The sequence below is a fragment of the Physella acuta genome, unplaced genomic scaffold (assembly GCF_028476545.2).
Source record: "Physella acuta isolate Inbredline_101_S28 unplaced genomic scaffold, ASM2847654v3 ptg000185l, whole genome shotgun sequence".
Classification (NCBI taxonomy): Eukaryota; Metazoa; Mollusca; class Gastropoda; family Physidae; genus Physella; species Physella acuta.
This window is the reverse complement of record NW_026731704.1, coordinates 205755-213034: the sequence shown is the minus strand read 5'-3', so window position 1 is coordinate 213034 and position 7280 is coordinate 205755. Positions and strand designations below refer to the sequence as shown.

General features: G+C 34.8%; 1 long non-coding RNA gene across 1 annotated transcript; it reads left to right on the top strand.

Annotated features, from left to right (window-relative positions):
• The first annotated feature begins 1668 nt into the window (after positions 1-1668).
• LOC131936690 (uncharacterized) lies at positions 1669-5977 on the top strand. The gene is made up of 3 exons (XR_009386082.1): positions 1669-1775; positions 1905-1988; positions 5869-5977. It is a non-coding gene; the product is annotated as an uncharacterized LOC131936690 (long non-coding RNA).
• Positions 5978-7280: the final 1303 nt, after the last annotated feature.

Below are 7280 nucleotides of genomic sequence, written 5' to 3'. Positions count from 1 at the left end.
TAAAAATAAAATCTAATTGTATGATCCGTCATCTGCTTTATTCTTTTTTTCAAAGTGATTTATCAGGAAAAACACTTTTTTTACTGCCTTGTTTAGCTTTTGAAAAACAAAAAAAAAAGATTCCTAACACTTATTCGCTATATTCGCTATATCTTTGGTTGGGTGACAGGACAACTCATTTCAGACAAAATATACCAGACTAAATATCTCACAGACAAATGATCTCTTGATAGTGATTTCATGACAAATGATTCCATTGTTCATAAAGCCTAACACACTGTACCATATATAATTATTACATGTGATATTAAGCATTATATGTTTATTTTGCCTCCACCCTGTTTACGCGGAGTCCGTGAGAGTTGAGAAATTTCAGATCGTTTGTCGTTTTTGGCTGAAATAAAAATTTTAACGGCTAAAACTATTTCAGACTTTTATTTTGTGATCTTATCAGGGCTCTAGGTCTAAATTCATTGATGTCTTAAAAATAGCTTTGCTAAAATTGTAAATGATTTTAAAATACAATATAAATCTGTCAGCAGCATAAAATGGAACTTTAAAAATTGCCTTTAAATAAATAGTTCTATTAACTAACATTAATTTATTTTATTCTCTGCCTTAAGTCATATACGTTAAAATATAACTCCATCGTGTTTAGCCATCTATTAAAACTAAATTTACTTGCATTACTTTTACCTTCAAATTTACTGTAAATTTACTGTAAATTTACTGTAAATCCTGATACAACAAAGACCAACTATTATTTCTCAAATGTTAACTAAATTACCCTGAAAACATTTCTTCTTTATCTGTGTCTCTCTAGCTTTACAAAATCTATATTTAATAATGGATATATTTCCCTAAAGCTAGTTGATTATTACTTTGGAAAGAACAGTGAGGGTAGGGGTTGTGAACTGGATGTTGTAAAAAGCAACAATGTCTTTGAGATCCTTCTGTTTTAGGCGATTGTTCACAAGCCCACTATTAAATTATCTGCCCCTAGTCCCTAGACCCAGCTATTAAATTATCTGCCCCTAGACCCAGCTATTAAATTATCTGCCCCTAGTCCCTAGACACAGCTATTAAATTATCTGCCCCTAGTCCCTAGACACAGCTATTAAATCATCTGTCCCTAGACCCAGCTATTAAACTATCTGCCCCTAGACCCAGCTATTAAACTATCTGCCCCTAGACCCTAGACCCAGCTATTAAATTATCTGCCCCTAGACCCTAGACCCAGCTTGTAAATTATCTGCCCCTAGACCCTAGACCCAGCTATTAAATTATCTGCCCCTAGACCCTAGACCCAGATATTAAATTATCTGCCCCTAGTCCCTAGACCCAGCTCCCCTTATTCACCGACAATGCTAAAAATAATTTTGTAAGAACGAAATATAACACCAGCATACAATAAATATTAAATATGAAAATTTAGACATCAGACAAGATGGTTCGTTGATAAAAATGAAAGATGCTCTCAAGCAAAACGATTTTGATGCTGGTCCAATGTTCCGCTATGTTAGTGTGAATAATTTCGTCATTTAATTCTAAAGAGTCTCAAATATGTGTAACATTTGGCGCAAATAAAATGCTAGAAATCTAACGTACGTTAACCTGTCTCTACGTTGAGAACCTTTAAATCGTTAAAAATGAATATTATAATTGAGCTTACAACAGCTGGAGTAAATGTATATAAACCAAGTAAATTTAGACAACACTACATCTCAACGTTGTGTGCTTACCATCACATTGCCGCTGACATCAAATCCTTTTGGGTAAGTTGTATATTGTGTAATGTGCAATACATTCCTTAAATCACCTAGCTTATATAATATAGAGCATAACAAATATGTATATATAGGATAAGTTTAAACTTATAAAACAATGTTTTACTTTCTATGTAGCCGATCATTATGAAGCTTCTGATCCTACTCATTTTGAGCGTTTGGCTGTTCTGTGCCATCACCTACGCCACAGTGGAAGAGGAGGTAATATATTCATGTTTTAATGTATAAATATCGTTATAGCTTTATATGTATGTATCAATTGTGGTAGATTTTATTTCGCCGAAATAATGTTCAGAAAAATTAAACCTGTTATTACAACATGACTTTCGCCACACTGTTGTTTTTTCAACTATTTACATTTCACCCGCCCCACACTGTTGTTTTTTCAACTATTTACATTTCACCCGCCCCACCCCAATTGAAATATGTTTTACGAGCCGACCCGCGGCATAACATACGCCGCTATTTAGTTGTTTTATTTTCTACTTTTCACTAATTTATAATTTGTGAATTCGACAGTACCAATGCTGCCACTGAAAATATTTGCTTTAAAAAACTATCAATATGTCGTTAAGAACAATACTACCCCCACCCTCCTTTCCCCCTACCCCAACCCTACACCCCCCTCCGTGAAAGCAGCCTCGTTATAGTTACCTCTCCTAAGTTTAAAATATTTTCAAACTAAATTATCTGCCCCTAATAGCCGTCACTAATCCCGCTCTATGATTGTAAACATTTAGCGTGAACCACAGCTCACCAGACCATGTAGGGGTGGAGTAGTAGGGAGCGCGCTTACAGCTTGTTTTCTAGCGTCTCCCAGAAGAGAATTTTATATATACGAGCCGGCCCGCGGCATAACATACGCCGCTATTTAGTTGTTGTTTTTTCTACTTTTCAGTAATTGATAATTTGTGAATTGGACAGTACCAACGCTGACCGTGAAAATATTTCTTTAAAACACTATAAGTAGCTCGTTAAGGACCATAGCCCCCCCCCCCCCCCCCAACGTTTAAAATCGTTTCAAACTAAATTATCTGCCCCTAATAGCCGTCACTAAACCCGACTCCACGAAGGTAAACATAGCGTGAACCACAGCTCACTAGGACCATGTAGGGGTGGGGATGGTAGGGAGCGCGTTTACAGCTTGTTTTCTAGCGTCTCCCAGAAGAGAATTATATATATAGATATAGATACACTACACATGAAATAGTGAGCGACGCGCATTCAACAAAATGATGAAGAACGAATGGGTTGATAACGTATAGGTTAAGCTCATTATTGCTAAACCAAAGAATTACAAGTTTGAATTCCCGGGCAAATGAAGCTCGATAGCTGGGGACAACAACATTGCTAGGAGTGTAAACTCCAAAATCAAACAACTGCCGACATGTAGCTTGTTCTAGATGGAAGCAAATACTGAAAGGAATTGTCTAAAATTGGGGTCAACGTCTTATGCGTCACAACATAACAATTTAGTTGTGTTGGGGGAAAATACCTTTAAACTTCCAAGTTAAGAACAAAGAAGAAGGCAATTCGTGTTTCGTTTCGTTTAATAAGGTCTTATTTTGTTTAATAGTTAATTATTTCTTTGAAATATGTCTGAAATTATTCGTTCATTCATCAAATTCATTAAACCGTTAGTCGGTTTTTAGCCATCTGTTCGCAAAACCAATCACTTTTGTGTCGGTTCGTTCATTCGGTTATTGATACATTTTTAATTTGTTAAATAAATTATCCGTTAAATCATTGATTCACTCATTTATAACATGACGTATTCAGTAATTTATCTGAAGTTAAGTAGATCTTTAAATATTTACACTTATATAATGTCAATACATGGTCTTCCTCTTTGTTTGTACTATGTTATTTGATTCTTGTTAAATCGGTGATCACACATGCATATATATATATATATATATATATATATATATATATATATATATATATATATATATATATATATATATATATATACATATATATATATATATATATATATATATATATATATATATATATATATATATATACATATATATATATATAATTATCTTCTGGGAGCCGTTAGAAAACAAGCTTCAAGCGCGCCTTACAGTCCCCTCTCTTCCTCTCTATCGCTACCACCCCCCACCCCCACCCCCTCACATGGTCTGGTGAGCTGTGGTTCACGCTGTTTACATTTTACAATTATAGAGACGGGTTTGGTGACGGCTATTAGGGGCAGATAATTTAGTTTGAAACGATTTTAAACTTAGAGGAGGTAACAAAGAGGAGGCTGCTTTCACGAGGGGGGGGGGGGTTAGTGTTTTTAAGCAAATATTTTCAGTGGCACCATTGGTACTGTCGAATTCACAAATTATAAATTGCTGAAAAGTAGAAAAAAACAACTAAATAGCGGCGTATGATACGCAGCGGGTCGGCTCGTATATATATATATATATATATATATATATATATATATATATATATATATATATATATATATATATATATATATATATATATTGTTACGACCCTTCTCTAATCCTTTCGAACTAGTCAGGGAATCGTAAACAAGAAGAAAAATAAAAATAAAAAAACGCCAACTTCAGTGATCTATATTTATTTCCACAAATTACCACAATTAAAGTTAACCCGCCACCAAAGTACACCAATCAGAAATATACACAAATAGCTACAAACAACTAAAGTTCTTAGCACGACTACCCTATTTATCCCTAACTGTCTAACTAGCCTAGGTCTACTACAGTATAGGCATCTCTTGGCTGTCCACTAGCTCACAGAGACGCCCCATGTCTGTCTCCTCTAGACCCAGCTATCCGAGTCCGTCCGTGTGTGACTCGTGAGCTCTGACTGAGTGTCCCCTGAGTGTGTTCCTCCTCCTTAAATAACGGACTCACAAATGTCCAGGTGCGGGGCTAATTATGCACCAACACTTCCCACTCAAGCCTAACCTAATTAAATGTCGCTAACAGGTCTGGGGTACCTGATTAAATTGTCAGACCCTGCTAATATACGTCCCCAGTCTGCCGTCTACCCCTCCTAAAATAGTCCAGTCGAGGTGCAGGGGTCTATGTCCTGACTTAACCTCTCGTACGGCTTTTCCCTACATTTACATACCTATTACCAGGCCAGGCGATTCAGGTGCGAAGGGGGGGGGGGGTGTAACCCGCTAGCATCAACAATAACATCCCACCCTTTGTCTCTTTCACGACCTGCGCCAGTCCGTGGCATCTCTCATTACGGCCTGGCCCGACCACAAAAAAAGGGGTTCACCTCGAGAGTTCCCCCCATCCATAAATCTCTAGGTGACACCCTAATTAACCCACGTTCAGCCATGTCCAAAAAAGGTAAGATCCCCCTCATGGGATCGTCACAATATATATATATATATATATATATATATATATATATATATATATATATATATATATATATATATATATATATATATATATATATATATAATTCCCTTCTTGGAGACGCTAGAAAACAAGCTGTAAACGCGCTCCCTACCTCCCCACCCCTACATGGTCTTAGTGAGATGTGTTCACTCTAAATGTTTACAAGCAGAGCCGGGTTATGTGAAGACTATTAGGGGCAGATAATTTAGTTTAAAACGATTATTAACGTAGGGGGGAGGGGGGAAGGAAGAGGGGGGGGGGGTTATGGTCCTTTAAGAGCTACTTATAGTGTTTTAAAGAAATATTTTCAGTGGCAGCGTTGGTACTGTTGAATTCACCAAATTATGAATTACTGAAAAGTAGAAAAAACAACAACTAAATAGCGGCGTATGTTATGCCGTGGGCCGGCCCGTATATATATATATATATATATATATATATATATATATATATATATATATATATATATATATATATATATTACAAATGTTTACTATCTGATAATCACTAAATATATGACATACATTAACATTAATATTTTAAGCATACTCACTTTTAAAACTGTTCAACTTTAACTGTTTAGTGTAACTTAAACTATTGACTATTTCTTTGATAATCATCTACAAATAAAATGTTCGTTAAACAAATTGAAGTTTACTACCAAAACAATCTTGCAGATTAATGATCCAGGTCGTCGCAACTTACCATCGAAAGAGGTTATTGAACAAACAGCAAAAAAATTTCTGGAATTTATGAGAGGTTCACATGGATAGGGTAGTTCTGTTCTGAATAAACTGAAAATATTTCAAAGATTTACTCAATGTGTTTGCTTAATATGTTCATTAAATCCAAAATTAAAATTAGCATGACAGTTTATGAAAGACAAAAATGTAACAGCATAACTTTCACATCTTGAAGTCAGACAAATGATATCAGCTCGACATGATTCCATCTCAGTTAAATGAAGGAATACACGATGTATGAATATTTCTAATGTATACTATTATTCCTGTTGATATTTTGGTTACATAAATATGTTTACTTTAGTATTTATTTATAAAAAAAAAACATGTGTACGTTCTGAACTGTGATACAACAGCAATCATTAATTGGTAACGATCAAAATATAATGTACGTTTCTAAAAGCAATGATGTAGTTTACAACAAACTTATTGCGTACACTACTATAATGCTGATAAGAATAAAATAGCAAAACAAGTTAATCCCTAGTCATATCTTGAAGGCTGAGTTTAATTAAACAACCACATCATGAGACAACGTAAACAGTCACCATTATATAATGTAATTCATTAATCAAAGCATTGAATCTTCACTTATTACACATTCGCTTGCATTAATGGAAATAAAAAATAAATAAAAATAAACCGGGAGTGATAACCACTAAACTTTCTCGAATATTCTAATATAACACTACGGGGGATGGCAACTTGCTGATAAGATGTCTTATTATATGACCGCGTTGGTTGATGATAAGTTGTCTTATTATATGGCCGCGTTGGTTGCTGATAAGTTGTCTTATTATATGGCCACGTTGGTTGCTCAATCTATTGAGCTTAACTTTATGTCACAGTTATTACTATCTATTCAGCTTAACTTTATGTCACAGGTAATACAATCTATTCAGCTTAACGTGATGTCGCAGGTAATACAATCTATTCAGCTTAACTTTATGTCACAGGTAATACAATCTATTCAGCTTAACTTTATGTCACAGTTATTACTATCTATTCAGCTTAACTTTATGTCACAGGTAATACAATCTATTCAGCTTAACGTGATGTCGCAGGTAATACAATCTATTCAGCTTAACTTTATGTCACAGGTAATACAATCTATTCAGCTTAACTTTATGTCGCAGGTAATACAATCTATTCAGCTTAACTTTATGTCGCAGGTAATACAATCTATTCAGCTTAACGTGATGTCGCAGGTAATACAATCTATTCAGCTTAACTTTATGTCGCAGGTAATACAATCTATTCAGCTTAACTTTATGTCGCAGGTAATACAATCTATTCAGCTTAACTTTATGTCGCAGGTAATACAATCTATTCAGCTTAACTTTATG